Genomic DNA, 15,300 nt, shown 5'->3' on the forward strand with positions numbered 1-15,300 from the left:
TAATGCCTTGAAGCTATCACATCGTGTAGCATTGCCAATCAGAAGGGAATATTATTGCCTGTATAAAAGCAGAGGCAAGGAATGCAGCAGCCTCTTTGTGGTGAATCTGGATAGTGAAAGAAGTCACAGCTCACAGCTTAGCTATACAGATATAGAGAGAAAGCCATAAAATACAGAATAAAATGTAGAGATAGTTTGTTAGAGCACTGAAGAATGGTTACCATCCTTTTATTCTATCTTAAGCTGCATTTACACTGAAAAGATAATCATAAATACAAGTATTTTGCTGTGTAATCAGGCTGCCGATCAAAGTGCTCATTCATCTGGTGAAATTATATTTTATGTAGCACAAAAGATCATCGTTCTCGTCTGTGCCTCATCCTGTGTAAACAGTATTTGCTCCAGAGAGGAAAGGCAAACTATGTGCACTGAACAATGTTGTACACATCGTTCACTTTGGTCTGCCTGTGTACACAGGCTATTAAATAACCACGGATCGGTAAAGAGTTACTTGCTGCCGAATGGTCCCTGTAAATGGACCCTTAGACATATGTGTTGAGGTCACTCAGTTTAACATTACTAAGGCTGTGGTTACATAAAAGAACTTGAAAGGAATTGAATACAGTCCTAGCAGCATGGGCGTACCCAGGATCAAAACTAGGGGGGGGCAAGCCATGGTCGTTCAGGTTGTAAAATTTTAAAACGAAAAAGGTGCAATGCTGGAAACAGATAAGACACCGGAGGGTGAGTATAAGATGGAGAAGGAGAATTACATTTAGAGCACCAATCCAGGTAATCACATATAGAGGCCTCCCCGTAGTGTAATTACATATAGCCTAGAATAATGACGCTGACACTCGGGGTACAGGATAATGACATTGACATTGGGGGTACAGGATGACACCGACACTGGGGGTACAGGATAATGACACCAACACTCGGGGTACGGATTAATGGCGCTGACATTCGGGGTGCGGATTAATGGCGCTGACACTTGGGGTACAGGATAATGGCGCTGACACTCGGGGTACAGGATAATGGTGCTGACACTCGGGGTACAGGATAATGACACCGACACTGGGGGTACAGGATGACACAGACACTGGGGGTACAGGATAATGGTGCCGTCATTGGGGGTACAGGATAAAGATGCCGACACTCGGGGTGCAGGATAATGGCGCCGACACTGGGGGTACAGGATAATGGCGCTGACACTCGAGGTACGGGATAATGGCGCTGACACTCGGGGTGCGGGATAATGACGCTGACACTCGAGGTACGGGATTTTATTTATAATTTATTTATATATAATAGTGCTATTGCTATAATAATTAAAGTCCCCCCAGCTGGCCCAGCATTAACCACCTGTCCTTTCTCCAGGTCTGGTTCCTACTCCCAAGGCCCAGACCCCAGGCCCTTCCAAATCTCAATAATTACTCAGTGAGTGAGTGTAATTTACACTGGCTGGCTGCCACAGTCACTGGCAGCTGGCCCACAGTAACAGGACAAACGCTCCGCTCCGGCGGGATTCTCAGAGACAGGAAACAGGGGAGGCAGGCAGTGTGCTACGTCAGCACTCCTCAGGAGTCAGGACCCTGATCAAGTGACATGCGGCATTGCGGCGTGCCACTCAGCGTGCGTTAAAGGTAATCCCGGCCAGACCCCATGCAGTGACACTGCGCAGTTCCGGCCGCCGGGTGCAGAGCAGAGCAGTCACCTGCGACCGGCCGCATAGGGAACTTTCGCTGGCCGCGACTGCCGGTGGTCTAAGTGTGTGTGCGGCGTGCAGAGGTAGATTAAGAGTAGCAAGGGCCCCAGGCAGTTTAGAAGGCGCAGCCCCCCCTCCCACACACACACCTGATGTATCACATGTCACATGATCCCCTGTGATAGATCATGTGATAGTTCAAGTGAAATTAATTTGGCACAATATTAATTATAATAATTTTTTTTAGGCTGTGTGCCCACTATGCATGTTTTAAGCGTTTCCTCAGCGGCAATTCCGCTGCAGAAACGCTTAAAAAAAGCTTGGTAGAAGGTCTGCCATGTTCCCCAATGATAATCCGCATGTGCTGTGCACATGCTGCGGAAATTTCTGCTGCGGATTATCATTGCGGAAAAATCCACAGCATTACCAATTATTTTGCGGAAGCGCGGCGTTTTCGCCGCCATTGACTTACATTGGAACAAATGGAATCTGCATCACTGCATCTGTACATGTGGATTCCATGCGTTTCAATGTGCGGATGGTACCCGGGTTTGGAGAAGAGGAGACTCTCCTCCAGACCCGGGTACCATAGAACCTGTAAAAAAAGAATAAAATAAAAAATAAATATTATACTTACCTTCTGATGGCCCCCAGTGTCTTTATCCGATGCGTCCTGGCTTGCCGGCAGCTCGCGATGGTCTGAAAAGGACCTGCCGTGACGTCATTTAGTCATGTGATGGGTCACGCGACCGCTGATGTCAGCAGGCCATCAGAAGGTAAGTATATATTTATTTTTTATTTTTTACCATTCTTTTGTCCAAGTTGTCAAATACTTTCCAAGTGATGCTAAAATCGCTTGGAAAGCGCTTGTCAACACGCATGCAGAAATGCATGTGAAGAACGCTTCACATCCGCTTGTCCCTGGCAGGAAAAACGCATGTAAAATCCGCATGCGTTTTTTCTGCCAGGGAGATGCAGAAACGCTCAGGAAAAATCTGAAGCATCTCCGCATTGTGGGCACATAGCCTTACATTAATTGTATGACTCAATATTGAGCACACGTAGCCATCTATACACAGCAGGAGGGCGCACGTAGCCATCTATACACAGCAGGAGGCTGCACGGTGCCATCTATACACAGCGGGAGGCTGCACGGCGCCATCTATACACAGCGGGAGGCCGCATGTAGCCATCTATACACAGCGGGAGGCCGCACGGTGCCGTCAATATACAGCAGGAGGCCGCACGTAGCCATCTATAGACAGCAGGAGGCCGCACGTAGCCATCTATAGACAGCAGGAGGCTGCACATGGCCATCTATACACAGCAGGAGGCCACACGTAGCCATCAATACACAGCAGGATCCCGCACGTAGCCATCTATACACAGCGGGAGGCCGCACGTAGCCATCTATACACAGCGGGAGGCTGCATGGTGCCATCAATACACAGCAGGAGGCCGCACGTAGCCATCTATAGACAGCAGGAGGCCGTACGTAGCCATCTGTACACAGCAGGAGGCCACACGTAGCCATCAATACACAGCGGGAGGCCGCACGTAGCCATCTATACACAGCGGGAGGCCGCACGGTGCCATCAATACACAGCAGGAGGCTGCACATAGCCATCTATACACAGCGGGAGGCCGCACGTAGCCATCTATACACAGCGGGAGGCCGCACGTAGCCATCTATACACAGCGGGAGGGAGGCCGCACGTAGCCATCTATACACAGTGGGAGGCCGCACGTAGCCATCAATACACAGCAGGAGGCCGCACGTAGCCATCTATAGACAGCAGGAGGCCGCATGTAGCCATCTATACACAGCAGGAGGCCGCGCGTAGCCATCTATACACAGCGGGAGGCCGCGCGTAGCCATCTATACACAGCGGGAGGCCGCACATAGCCATCTATGCACAGCGGGAGGCAGCACATAGCCATCTATACACAGCGGGAGGCCGCAAAGTGCCATCTATACACAGCGGGAGGCCGCACGTAGCCATCTATACACAGCAGGAGGCCGCACGTAGCCATTTATACACAGCGGGAGGCCGCACGGCGTCTCCCCCAGAGACAGCGGGAGGCCGCACGGAGTCACAAACACACAAATATATACAGACATATACATACATGCATAAACACATTTGAAACACAAAAATACATATAAACAGACATCACACAATGATATCTGCCTGCACACACACACACTCACTCAATCACACACACACTCTCACACACACTCTCACACACACTCACACACACTCACACACACTCACACACACACAGACACTCACACACACTCACCATCCCCCGGCTCCTGTCCTCCTGCTCCTCTCCGGTGCAGCAGTGCAGGCCGGGCGCGCACTGCGTGACGTCACAGCTAGGAGACACGGCCGCGCACAGGGCCGTGTCTCCTAGCTGTGACGCGGCTGGGCCAGCACACTGGGAAGTTAACAGCTGCAGTGCTTGCCCGGCCGAAGAAGAAGCAGCGGCGGTGCGCCGCTGCTGGGGGAGCGGTCCGGGGGCCCCCCCGCCACTGTCTGCCGGTATGTGCCGCGGCGCCGCACATATAATGAGGGCAATCTGGCCATAGACAACCCAGAGCCCCGGGCGGTAGCCCAGATTGCCCTCATTATAATCCGCCTATGGCGGCGTGCGTCCCTGCTTCTAGGTACGCCCATGCCTAGCAGACTTAACAATGTGTGACAAAGTCACTGGTAAAGTGCTGGAGGGGACATATGTTTCCCTGAGGCTGTTAGCATCAGTGAACTAAAACCATTAAGTTTCCTCCAGCATGTTATTTGTTGAGAGGGGTTAAGTCCATTTGTAAAGGGAGTGTCTTTTGTGAATGGCCATTGTGAAAGGTGGGAGGTCATTCACCATATCTCTGCCTCAGGGTGTGGTCTGGGGGAGTTTAAATACTTGGCCACCTGAGGCATTCAGAGTTCAAAGTCTGGAGAAGTAAGCTCTAGAAGGGAGCTTGTGTTTGTTCCTGAACCATGTGGAATTGCTGAATTCTTAGCAGGCGAATCCCTGCTATTACTGTTCTTTGTGTTCTACTTGCTGTTCTTTGTGTTACCATTTTTGCTTTGTCTTCTTCTTTTGCCTAGCGGGCTGTGTTTATTTTCACGGACTAAAGGTTGGTCTGTGTGCAGCTGAGTGAGCGATCTACCACAGTTGGCGGTAAAAGTGCGGGCAAGATCCCCAGGAGTCACGTGTAACATCTGAGGACAAACCGCATGTCCTGGGAAAAGGTGGCCATGAGCCAGGAAACAAAGATAGACAGTATGGAGGACCTTGGCAAGCATCTGGTGCTAGCCCAGCAGGAGATAAGCAAGCTACTATTACAGCAGATCCACCAACAGCAGCAGCACCAACAAGACCAGCTCCGACAACAGCAGCAGCAGATGGAATTGCTCACAGAGGTGGTTCGAGGAAGGCCGACAGCCCCTCCCCCAACTCCAGGTGATGACTAGAGCGTCCGGAAAGCGGTAAGACAAGCCATGCAAAAAATTACCCCGGGCGATGATGTGGAGGCATTTTTGACTGTATTTGAGTGGGTGGCAGAGCAGGAGAAGCTACCGCCAGAGCAGTGGTCAGTAGTGCTGGCCCCCTATCTGACTGGTGATCCCCAAAAGGCTTATTATGACCTGGCCTTGCAAGATGCCCAGGAGTATAATAAACTTAAAACTGAAATACTGGCATATACTGGAGTGACTATGACAGTCAGAGCCCAAAGAGTTCACCACTGGGCGTATTATGGTGATAAATCCCCTCGCTCTAAAATGTTTGACCTACTGCATCTTGTGCAGAAGTGGTTGCAGCCGGAGTCCTCCACTCCAGCCCATATGGTCGAGCAGGTTGTCATGGACAGATTTGTGCACTCCCTACCTTGGCCAGTGCAGACCTGGGTTGCCCAGGGAGACTCCCGGAATGCGGATGACCTGGTCGGCCTTGTAGAAAGATACCAGGTGGTCGAGAGGTCCCTAAGGAAGCCGGGAGGTGCTGCATCCCCATACTGGGGTACTCAGGGTGAGCCAGAGTCCCAAAAGAGGGGGAGTAGAGCCACACTGGGGGAAGCCCAAGGTCCCAAGAGGTTGCTGAGGGGTTGCCAAAGGCCGCTGGGAAAGACATGATCTGCTGGAGGTGGCGCGGTCCTGGACACATAGTTGCACTTTGTCATATGTTCTCTGAGCAAATGGACTGCAGCGTAGGAAGACACTGCTCATACTATCCTACCCCACCTGCAATGTGGGCTATCAGCCCTGTGAGAGGCCCTAGTCCTGTCCCGTAACCATAAATGGAGTATTAGAATCGGGACTCCTGGACTAAGGAAGTTTGGTGACCCTGGTAAAGGCCACACTCCCCCACCAGTTGATCTCAGGGAAGTACATGGGTGTCCGCTGTATCCACGGGGTTGCCAAGGACTACCCCATCGCCCGAGTGACAATAAAAATTAACTGTGGGGCTGAGACCCATGAGATCGGGGTAGTTGAGGGCCTGCTACACCCGGTAATAATCGGGTGGGACTTCAGACTGTTCTGGGATTTGTGGGGAAAGGAGGGAGTACCCACTGACTCAAGTTGGAGCCGGTTCATCCATGAAGAATCATCTTTGCAGTCAGAAGTGGAAGAGTTTCCCTTGTGTGTCCTTGCTGGCGATGAGGACGAGACTGTGACCCATGAGGATGTCGGTTTGGGAGCTGTGTCGTCCCAGGAAATAGATGGGGATGGACATCCAGTCCTATTCCTGAGTAGGAAACTCTCCTCCTGTGAAAAGAACTATACCATCGTAGAGAAGGAGTGCCTGGCCATCAAATGGGCCATTGAGACTCTAAGAGACTACTTATTAGGCCGAAAGTTCAGGCTAGTGTCAGACCATGCACCCCTGAGATGGATGAGGGAAAGGAAAGGGAAGAATGCTTGGGTAACTAGGTGGTTTCTAGCACTCCAAAACTTTAATTTTCATGTAGAGCACAGGTCTGGAAAACTACATGGAAACGCAGATGCCCTGTCAAGACTTCCCTGTTTAGCTAGTGAAGGTGCCAAAACCCCTGGCTTTGGGCAGGGGAGGGGATATGTGACAAAGTCACTGGTAAAATGCTGGAGGGGACATACAGTGCCTACAAGTAGTATTCAACCCCCTGCAGATTTTGCTGGTTGACACATGCGGAATTAACTTGGCATTGTGACATTTGTACTGTAGATCAGCCTGGAAGTGGGAAATGCTTTGCAGCAAATTTTGTTTTTGTTTTTTTTTTTGTTTTTTTTTAAAACGTTAAAAGTTAATTCAGAGTGTCATTTATTATTCAACCCCTCAAACCACAAGAATTCTGTTTGGTCCCCCTAAAGTATTAAAAAGTAGTTCAGGCACCAAGAATAATGAGCTTCACATGTGTGGATTAAAGATATCTTTTGCCAGCCTTTTCTGACTATTTAAGACCCTCCCCAAACTTGTGAACAGCACTCAGACATGGTCAACATGGGAAAGACAAAGGAGCATTCCAAGGCCATCAGAGACAAGATCGTGGAGGGTCACAAGGCTGGCAAGGGGTACAAAACCCTTTCCAAGGAGTTGGGCCTACCTGTCTCCACTGTTGGGAGCATCATCCGTAAGTGGAAGGCTTATGGAACTACTGTTAGCCTTCCACGGCCTGGACAGCCTTTGAAAGTGTCCTCCCGTGCCGAGGCCAGGCTTGTCCGAAGAGTCAAGGCTAACCCAAGGACAACAAGGAAGGAGCTCCGGGAAGATCTCATGGCAGTGGGGACATTGGTTTCAGTCAATACCATAAGTAACGTACTCCACCTCAATGGTCTCCATTCCAGACGAGCCCGTAAGGTACCTTTACTATCAAAGCGTCATGTCAAGGCTCGTCTACAGTTTGCTCATGATCACTTGGAGGACTCTGAGACAGACTGGTTCAAGGTTCTATGGTCTGATGAGACCAAGATCGAGATCTTTGGTGCCAACCACACACGTGACGTTTGGAGACTGGATGGCACTGCATACGACCCCAAGAATACCATCCCTACAGTCAAGCATGGTGGTGGCAGCATCATGCTGTGGGGCTGTTTCTCAGCCAAGGGGCCTGGCCATCTGGTCCGCATCCATGGGAAGATGGATAGCACGGCCTACCTGGAGATTTTGGCCAAGAACCTCCGCTCCTCCATCAAGGATCTTAAGATGGGTCGTAATTTCATCTTCCAACAAGACAACGACCCAAAGCACACAGCCAAGAAAACCAAGGCCTGGTTCAAGAGGGAAAAAGTCAAGGTGTTGGAGTGGCCTAGTCAGTCTCCTGACCTTAACCCAATTGAAAACTTGTGGAAGGAGCTCAAGAATAAAGTCCACATGAGACACCCAAAGAACCTAGATAACTTGGAGAAGATCTGCATGGAGGAGTGGGCCAAGATAACTCCACAGACCTGTGCCGGCCTGATCAGGTCTTATAAAAGACGATTATTAGCTGTAATTGCAAACAAGGGTTATTCCACAAAATATTAAACATAGGGGTTGAATAATAATTGATCCACACTTTTATGTTTAAAATTTAATAAAATTCAACTGAGCAACATAACTTTTTGGTTTGTAAGATTTATGCTTCTGTTCATAAAACCTACTCTCGTTTGCAGTTTGAAGGCTCTAACTTATTTGCATCTTATCAAACCAGCTAAATCTGCAGGGGGTTGAATACTACTTGTAGGCACTGTATGTTTCTCTGAGGCTGTTAGCCTCGGTGAGCTTAAACCATTAAGTTTCCTCCAGCATGTTATTTGTTGAGAGGGGTTAAGTCCATTTGTAAAGGGAGTGTTTTTTGTGAATATCATATCTCTGCCTCAGGGTGTGGTCTGGGGGAGTTTAAATACTCGGCCACCTAAAGCATTCAGAGTTCAAAGTCTGGAGAAGTAAGCTCCAGAAGGGAGTTTGTGTTTGTTCCTGAACCATGTGGAGTTGCTGAACTCTCAGCAGGCGAATCTCTGTTACTACAAGGACTGTGTTCTTTGTGTTACCATTTTTGCTTTGTCTTCCTGTTTTGCCTAGCGGGCTGTGTTTATTTTCACAGACTAAAGGTTGGTTTATGCCACATTATAATAAACCAACCAAAGATTTAAAGAGATGGCGTTCCTGTGTCTACCTCCGTGTACAGGCAAGTGAGCGATCTACCACAAATGTTAAACATGCTTTACTGTCGTTGCGATTCAAGATGAATTGACTCACCTTGAATTACATTTTTTTAATAATTTGGCGAAGCGAGGCAATTTGAATTTCAAAAGATTTGCTCCTCTCTACTGCTGGCTGTCATGCTAGGTATGGGAAGGACCCAGCATATGACAAGGGGAAACCCAGCAGCTAGGGAGAGGGAGAGTGGAGACTCCTATGTAGATCTTACAACACCCTGGCTCCCCTATCATTCCTAAATAGGTTCCTCGCCTATCACTGAGCAGGATACCTTAGCCCTGACTGACCCTGGAGCTAAGCCCTAGGTAAGGAGGGGGAGGGGTGAGCACTAGTCAGCCCCACTGCAAGTAAAGACAAACAAGGTAAACAGACAAGGGGATACACTTAGTTTTGAGAAGACACCAGAGCAATCATGACAATGATCACAAAGGAACTCCAAGAAGAGTGATAGAATTCCAGGCCTGAACAGAGGAATATACTTCTATCACCAGTGATTCTTTGGAGAGACTGGATATTATTTAAAGGTCCAGCAAAGGTGTGTTAATTAGCAGCAGAAAGTGGAGCTTACCGCTGGGTCTTAGAGAGGGAAGGATGGTGAAAGGATGAAGAAGGTGTCTGCAAGGCCAAGCGCAGTGACCTTCTACAGCCGGATCCAGAATGACTGTCTGTCACACCCGACACAACCGTGACACTGGTGTAGCTTTTTGGGATAATTGAAGCTGTATAATTACTGAGCAGGTAAGTGTGTAGCTGCTGTTCTGATGAGTAGTCCTTTATTTCACATATGTAGTAGGATAACAGAACTGGACATGAAGCTGTGCAATAGTAGTGAGGAGAAGAACTAGTGTTGTATATCTGCGGGCATACACTGTAGCCCTTTGGGCCAACAGTACTGAGTTTATCACTTTATGTAAAGTTTTAGAACATCTGTTGGCAGTGAAAGTGTTATAAATTCAGAATACTTTCAACATATAATGTATTTTAGCACCCTGATGCTGAGTAATTCCATCTGAGTTTTCCAACAATATGTAATCTGTTCTTCTGTGTGTTGTTGTTTTCGGCAGCCTGTCCCTTCTTTGTCTGTAATGAATGGCACTCTCCGATTTTGTTTCTTGTTAAATCAGTAAACAATGCAACCGATTTGGCAAAAAGGGATGAACAGCAACATCTGAGCTGACTGCACCAAGGAGATAATGAAAGGAAAGCCCATTTCTCACTGGTATGAGCAAAGTCCTTCTGTGTCTCCCAGCAGAAGAAAGTGGATAAAGAATTCAATTTATGCTTCAAACTGCAGCCGATTTTCACTTTATATTCTTAATTATGTTGACTTGTAGCCTGGTTTTGTATTATAAAGAGAGCTTTTCTGAAACAAAGACATTGATCTTCAAGAGACAGAGTAAATATGAATTGCACATGTGAATAAGTAGCATTTACAAAATTATCTACAAGTTATGTTAATAAAAAATTTATTACAAGGTTGTGTTAATGTGCAAAAATAAACGAAATGCCAGAATACTATTGTTATGCTGTGATAGTAAAATATCAGGTGCATGCTTAGGATAATATACTGTAATAAATAGCAACAAAGAATTACTTAGTACAAAACAACAAAAGAAATGAAAAATGGGCAATCATTTCTTAAGCTGGCCATACACATTAGATTAATTTCAACCAAACCTGCCGATTTTAGTGGGGCCGGCCCACTGGCATCCCAAATCTCCACCTTTAAAAGATGATGTAGGAGAGGATGATCAAGCAGTAGTGATGAGCGAGCACTAAAATGCTCGGATGCTCGAAACTCAGGTCGAGCACATTGGAATACTTGGGTGCTCGACCCGAGCAACGAGCCCAATGTAAGTCTATGGGAAACTCGAGCATTTTTCTGGCGGTCCCCCCCGGCGGTCTGCAGAAGGTCAAAAATTGCCCAAATCGATGGGAACAGTGCTCAATTAAACGTCAGGCAGGCAGAATATATAGGCAGACAGGAAGGTCGGTATATAGGAGGGTGCATGAAAACCAGAGCAGGGCACTTGGAACACACTAGTGCCCTCCGATTTTCATGCACCCGTCTCTTTAAAAAAGCCGGCCGGCAATTCATCAGCGGCATACACCGGTACCCGACAACTTAGAACAGAAAGAATAGAGCATCACACATAAATTAGATAGATAAAAACATGTCAGTCACATATATAATAAGCACAGTGACAGTGTGGTTACTGTACTTGTCACTTAGTGTTAAAATAAAGGATTTATTAAAAAAAAAAATTGGCGTGGGGTTCCCCGTAATTTTAGTCTCTAACGGAGGATAAGCAGATGTCTGGGGCAGATGTTTGAAGCCTGGGAAGGGGATAATACCCACAGAGCTTCCCAGGCTACTAATATCAGCCCCCAGCTGAATACCTAGCCTTTACTAGCTATTAAAATGGGGGACCCCCAAAAAATGAATATTGGCCCCCTCCCAGGCTATAAACACCAGCCGTCAGCCGCCCCAGAAATGGTGCATCTATAGGATGCGACAATTCTGGCACTTAGCCTCACTCTTCCCACTGCCCTGTAGTGGTGGCAGTGGGGTAATAGGGCTGGGGTTGATGTCAGCTTATAATGCCAGCTGACATCAAGCTCAGGTTAGTAATGGAGAGGCGTCTATAAGACACCCCCATTACTAACCCCATAGTGAAAGTTAAAAACAACACCAACACCCAGAATAAAATCCTTTAATTTAAATAAAGACACAATACTTTAATGTTCTAAATCAAACTCTACTTACCGTATCGCCCATTCCAGCTGAAGCCAACAATCTCCTGCAATAAAAGTAAAATAATTAACCAACCTCATCCTTACCTTTCCATGGTTCCCAGGACGGCTTCAGCTCTGCTACATTGACATGACAGGCTGGATCGCAGCAGAACACTGCCATCCAGCTTTCCATGCCGCAGACACTGAGAAGCTCCTCAGTGAAGCTCCTCAGTGTCTGGCTGTGACGGCATCCAGATGAGCCGAGTTCATGTCCAATGAACTCAGCTCACCTCATGCACGTCACTGACAGCGTGGGAGAATTCTCCTGCTCAAGCTGTGCTGGCAAATGACGTCACCGCTTGAGCAGGAGAATTCTCCCATGCTGGGATGGTATTGAGATAGCAGGCTGGACGGTAGCAGAACGCTGCCATCCAGCATGCCATCCTTCAGAGACACTGCGGAGCGCAGGCAATGTCTCTGAAGGAAAGCCCTATCATTACGTGTATTAGCAGTAGCAGCAAGTCAGCACAGCATACTTAATCCTGCTCAGTATTAAGTGATTTAATATATTCACATAAAATAATCGTTATAATTAATAGGTTAATATTAATATTGAGTAGAATTAATTTCAGCCTATGAGTTCGACCCTCGACAACAGTCACGGCCTCTCATATGGCCCCCCTGGAAAATGAATTGCCCACCCCTGGTATGTGATACTTATTTTAGTTAGGCTACTTATATAAGTCAAACATGTTGGCTGTTGCGCACTTGCTTAGTATGCCCCTGAAGAAGCTAATAGGTAAGGTAGGGCAAGAGACTGGGCTGCCGCATGTAGCTTACCGTATATCTTTTGTAATATACTGTTTTAAAGGTTTTAATTATCCCAGGACAATTGAAAATACATTGCAGTAATGTTACATTTATAATGCTATGAAATGCTGTATGCAATTTCCTTTTAAGAGAACAAGTACAGTATGTGAGTAAATTCTGGATATCATTAATGGTGGAACTCGAGACCATAGCTGAACTTTGGGGGAGTTGCATCGTGAGCTTTCTAGGCTTCTCCACATTGTAGGAACAAGAGGAACATTTTTTCAAGGGAATATTGGTGGTTTGAAATTATTGACTGTTCACAAAGCAGTAAAGTAACTTTGATTATATACAGTACAATGTTATTTTTCTTTCAAGCAGCCATGGTCAGTGGAAAAGTCAATTTAACAGCAAATAACTGTATACAGTATGTTGGGAAATTGCACTGCCCCAATGTGGTTATCTGCATATCCCAATATTAGTTCTTTATGAAATATCTGAAAACTACAACCCTAAACAATTCAATGCTGCCATAAGATAAATAGCTTTTCTGTTTTGACATGTTAGTCATGATCATTGTTGGCCATTAGGATTTATCGGGCAAATCGATTTGCCATGTTTGACATTCAATCTGAAATGCTAAATTTTTTGTCACTATGTAAATATTATCTTCTTACTAAACAAATTTATGCCACAGCAGACCCTGCTATTTTTTTGGTTTCTGTGAGTGACATTATGTGGATAAATGTCTTCCAGGGTGTATGCGGTAAAAGGGAAATTAAAGGGGTTTTCCGGTTTCTGATAGTGCCTGTTCCCAGCTGCAGTTTATTTTAACCAACCTGCAGCAGTCCAGCTCCACTCCAGTTTGTTACTGTTTGCAGCACTTCTGTTACGTCGACAGCACTGCAGCCAATCAGTGAACTCAGCAGCTCTTAGGAGTTTGTGCAGTCATTGAGCTCAGTTAATGTCTGCAGCCCTATTGAAATGACGTCAGCACTGCGGACATTAACAGACACTGGGAGCAGTGGCAGAGAGTCAGTGCTGCACCTGGGGAGGGTGAGTAAAGCACAGATTTTTTTTGTAAACAAACTGCAGCTGTGGGACAGGGATTTTAAGAAATCGGAAAACTCATTTAACCCCTTAAGGACGGAGCCAATTATGTACTTAATGACCAAGCCAATTTTTACAATTCTGCCCATGTCAATTTATGAGGTAATAACTCTGGAACGCTTCAACGGATCCCACTGATTCTGAGACTGTTTTTTCGTGACATATTGTACATCATGATAGTGGTACAATTTCTTCGATAAAACTTGCGTTTACTTGTGAAAAAAACTGAAATTTGGCGAAATTTTCGAAAATTTAGCAATTTTCAAACTTTCAATTTTCGGGCCCTTAAATCAGAGCGATATGTCACACAAAATAGTTAATAAACAACATTTCCCACATGTCTACTTTACATCAGAACAATTTTGGGAACCAAATTTTTTTCGTTCGGAAGTTATAAGGGTTAAAAGTTGACCAGCGATTTCTCATTTTTTCAAAAAAATTTACAAAAACATTTTTTTAGGGACCACATCTTATTTGAAGTGACTTTAAGGGATCTATTTGACAGAAAATACCAATGTATGCTATTCTAAAAACTGCACCCCTCAAGGTGCTCAAAACTACATTCAAGAAGTTTATTAACCCTTCACGTGCTTCACAGGAACTGAAGCAACGTGGAAGGAAAGATTAACATTTAACTTTTTTTTCACAAAATGTTTACTTCAGACCCAATTTTTTTATTTTCACAAGGGTAACGAGAGAAAATGGACCATAAAATTTGTTGTGCAATTCCTCCTGAGTAAGCTGATACCCCATATGTGGGGAAAACCACTGTTTGGGCGCACGGCAGGGTTAGGAAGGAAAGGAGCGGTATTTGACTTTTTGAATGTAAATTTTGCTTAAATAATTAGCGGACGCCATGTCGTGTTTGGGGAGCCCCTTATGTACTTAAATAGTGGAAACCCCCCACAAATGACACCATTTTGGAAACTTGACCCCCCAGGGAACTTATCTAGGTGTGTGGTGAGCACCTTGAACCCCCAGGTGCTTCACAGAAGTCTATAACATTGAGCCGTAAAAATAAAATTTTCACATTTTCCCCACAAAAATATTTTTCAGCCCCTAATTTTGCATTTTCATAAGGGTAACAGGAGAAATTGCCCCATACCATTTCTTATGCAATTCCTCCTGAGTAATGCTATACCTCATATGTGGTGAAATACCACTGTTTGGGTGCGTGGCAGGGTTCGGAAAGGAAGGAGCACCATTTGACTTTTTGAATGTAAAATTTGCTTGAATAATTAGCGATCGCCATGTCGTGTTTGGGGAGCCCCTTATGTGCTTAAATAGTGGAAACCCCCCACAAATGACACCATTTTGGAAACTTGACCCCCCAGGGAACTTATTTAGGTGTGTGGTGAGCACCTTGAACCCCCAGGTGCTTCACAGAAGTCTATAACATTGAGCCGTAAAAATAAAATTTTCACATTTTCCCCACAAAAATATTTTTCAGCCCCTAATTTTGCATTTTCATAAGGGTAACAGGAGAAATTGCCCCATACCATTTCTTATGCAATTCCTCCTGAGTAATGCTATACCTCATATGTGGCGAAATACCACTGTTTGGGTGCATGGCAGGGTTCGGAAAGGAAGGAGCACCATTTGACTTTTTGAATGTAAAATTTGCTTGAATAATTAGCGATCGCCATGTCGTGTTTGGGGAGCCCCTGATGTGCCTAAACAGTGGAAACCCCCAACAAGTGACACCATTTTGGAAACTAGACCCCTTAGGGAACTTATCTAGATGTGTGGTGAACACC

The sequence above is a fragment of the Phyllobates terribilis genome, unplaced genomic scaffold (assembly GCF_046119375.1).
Source record: "Phyllobates terribilis strain yellow unplaced genomic scaffold, ASM4611937v1 Scaffold_1__5_contigs__length_1240528914, whole genome shotgun sequence".
Lineage (NCBI taxonomy): Eukaryota > Metazoa > Chordata > Amphibia > Anura > Dendrobatidae > Phyllobates > Phyllobates terribilis.